The sequence below is a fragment of the Pelobates fuscus genome, chromosome 9, assembly GCF_036172605.1.
Source record: "Pelobates fuscus isolate aPelFus1 chromosome 9, aPelFus1.pri, whole genome shotgun sequence".
NCBI lineage: Eukaryota > Metazoa > Chordata > Amphibia > Anura > Pelobatidae > Pelobates > Pelobates fuscus.
Genome location: NC_086325.1, coordinates 14,085,739 through 14,089,197, shown reverse-complemented (window position 1 = coordinate 14,089,197; position 3,459 = coordinate 14,085,739). Strand labels below are relative to the sequence as shown.

The window sequence follows — 3,459 nt, the reverse complement described above, 5'->3', positions numbered from 1 at the left end:
CCTCTCAGGAGACATTGTCACATTGTGTCCAGACACAAATCTATCGCCCCCAGCGTTATGGCGGAGGTCAGAGAGCTGCAGAACCAACAGGTGAGTGTGAGAATGAGTGGAGGCTTTATATAGAGAGTGTAGTGACTGGTCAGACAGAGTGTGTAATATGCCCGGGAAGCAATGTACCAGGAGAGGGTACACCAGGAACTGCCCTCGGATAGGGCTAATACTGGGGCACATTATATCCAGGGTCTGGGAGTGACATGGGTTATTGGGGTATTAATATTAATATCAGACTGTATTGATTGGAGATTCGGTGTATGAGTTGGATTGGGGGTTCCACGCTGTAATGTTTAGGGGATATGGGGAATGTGTATCTTATTAGGGATTAGGGGTTACAATGATTGGGGTGTCAGAGGATGTGCTGATTGAGAGGTTCAGTTTCCTGCGTCAGGTTTTATTTAATGAGAAAGTGATCACAGTTATAGATATTTAATTAATATAAATCTTTATCTTTTTCTATTTCTGTTATTTAAAGGAAGAAGCATTTATGACAGTAAAATGTCACCACAGTCTCCGTCTGAAGAATTTCCCTGAATGTGACATTAAGGTATCGGTTTCAGTAAATAGAATTTTCCGAGTTCTTCCTCCCTATATCCGTGTAATCTGTTATAGTGGGTATATCACACAGTCAGTCTATTTACTGGGAAACTGATTCTACGGCATGTGTCCCACGTTACATTGTCACCACCTTTCTAATCCCACTGTATCTAGAGCTCACCAATCCTTCCATTTTATCTTAAAATATTTCCTGTTTTTCTTTCCTTTTTGGAAATGGTAATAAACGCCGTTCTGTAATCCTTCGTTTCCCTGTTCTGTCCCCATCAGGGTGAAGACAGGCTTTCGCTCACCCTACGCCGAGTGTCTTTGGCCGTGGAAGTTCTGCGGAATCGGAGTCACAATCTGAATATATTCTCTATTCTAAAGAATGATCTGTCCATGTGTGTAAGTACATAGCTCAGTCCTCTCTACACTATTATTTCTAGCCCCTCCCACGAGGAGCAGCACAGAGACCAGATAACACCCCGCTCTGTATGTGACACAATAAATGGTAAATGTGAGTCAGTAGAGGGCAGAATGGTGATGGAAATGGATATATTTAACAAATCTCTTGTTTTTTTACAGAAAGTGGAGACATCTCCTTTGATGGAGATCTGCCAAAGGCAACTGGACAAGTATATAGAGACAGTAAGTATTGTTGTAAAGATGCACTCTACCAGGGGCTTCAGTGAAGGAAAAATAAGTAATTATGGTGGGAATTTAGCATTTAGGAATAAAGGCATTGAGTATGGATGTTATAGCTAGAATCCCTTCATTAAATAAGGATAATATACAGTGGGAGCGGAGTGTGTCCCACATTATAATATATCTGATTCTATCTAGAATAAGAGGAATAAACACAGTGTGAGGATGAGAGACAGAGGATGGATTGCTTATTGTGGGATATAAATCTTCTTTATTGACATGAATCCATTTCTTGACTGTTCACCGTTCTCAGGCATCTACGGAGTGTCTCCACCATGATGTCTTGTTGCACCTTGTATGGTTGTTGGCCGAGGACCTGAGATCCCTGACTCATGGTGACCGTTACAATACACAGAGAGAGGACCCTCAGCTGCCCCCCACAGAATCCGAAACCCACAAAAACAATGACAAAAAGAAACCTCACAGAAGAAATGGGAAACATAAAGTCATTCCCTTCTAACACGCCATGTCCCAACGGATCATAACATGGACTTAACATAATATGGGTTTAATACGAATGTCTGATACCCTTTATACACTCTGGAAAAAAACAACCTAAAATGATCTTATCTGTACCTCCAGTAAAGTGCGATGGAGAAAGATGAACGAGACAGACAGAACTTCGTACAAAGATTGATACAAAGTGAGACATTCTCAACTCAGGATCCAATCGATGTTTTTAATATTAATAGTGAAATGTATTTATATATTTATAAAATAAGTTATTTTCTGTCATCACTGGAATACAACGCTGCCCACACTTAAATTATAATATTCGATTAATTTATTTATTTTGTTTATTTATTTGATTGTAATTTTTTAAAATTTATTGTTTGATAAAGTAAATTATACTGTAATTTTTTAAATATTTAATAAAAGTCTTACTGTGACTGTGAGATGGATTACATCCTATTGGTTTCTTCTCTAATAATTTCTAAAAGTAGAACTGGGTCCAATACTGCTGCGGAAAAACTCTCCATTTATATCAGTAAAGGGTAATTAAAACATTTAATTTAGACAAATTAGAGGCAACATATATAAGATATAAGGAACCCAACAATGCATGCAAACAGGCAATTTGAATGGCTAAACTAGAAAATAAGAAACGGATAGCCAAAGAAAGAAAAACCAACACCCCCCAAAATTTTAAGTACATAAATTCTAACAAAACAAAAAATTAAGTGTACATTGTGGTGGAGCCAATCGCCAATTTTGTATATTTATCTTTTTCGTTCAGGAGTTTTTTTATACGAACACGTTACATTCAACTCCTGAACGAGGACCACCCCTGTACCCCTTTAGAACGTTCATACCATCAACTTAAGTTCAAAACCGCATGGGAAGTAATTAATGAATGCTTCCCCTGGCTGACCGCCATTTCGTATAACCGAATGCACGTGGACGACAAAAGTGTGGCGGTCATTTTGTCTATCGAAAGTAGGCAGTGGCACTTGGTCGTTGAGTGCCTGGAACTCTTTTTGGCTAGACACTGGCACGGTACAGGTTAGAGCACTGTCTGTTCTACTACCCTTCCAAATATGCGAACGACGTTCGGGAGATGGGAACTACCGACTGGGAGGAGCATTCGTACTCCAAAATCAAGAGAATAGCTTGCATGGTGTTCGCATAGGAAACCCCTAAAAAGAGACTGAACGGGGCACCTATTCCCCTGGAACTGTTTTGGGCTATCTCCTCGCGTCCGTCCGGTCAAAACTTTACCACAGTGGCAATCCAATTCCACCAAACCGATCTAAGTGATATTTAGATGTGTTATACACTCATATCAAGGCTTTCCGGGGATATAACCTTTGTGGGGTTCCAAGTTATGGTGGGGGTACTTTTGGAGTACTGTATAATTCATGTAAGTTTTTCTGTACCTGAGAGATAATTAAGTTCTAATTTTTTTCACGCAATTATCTCTCAAGCACAGAGGACCCTGGGAAGGAAAACCCTGTATTGTTGTGTGGGAGACCCCATGTAAGGGTCTGTGCATAAAAGCCATGTGTAACCTACAATAAATCAGTTGACTCCCAGAACTATGTTTCGTCTGGTTACTGGGGGAATGGATGTCTACATGTTTTAATGGTTCCAGTCTGGCTGAGAGAAGAAATTAGCGGAGATAACCAGTCGGGTTACCCATGGTCCGCTACATACATGCACTGA

At 40.0% G+C, this 3,459-nt stretch overlaps 1 long non-coding RNA gene across 1 annotated transcript; it reads left to right on the top strand.

The window, feature by feature from the left end:
* The first annotated feature begins 924 nt into the window (after window positions 1-924).
* On the top strand, window positions 925-1,654 carry LOC134572226 (uncharacterized). Its single transcript, XR_010085269.1, has 3 exons — window positions 925-996; window positions 1,177-1,239; window positions 1,550-1,654. It is a non-coding gene; the product is annotated as an uncharacterized LOC134572226 (long non-coding RNA).
* Window positions 1,655-3,459: the final 1,805 nt, after the last annotated feature.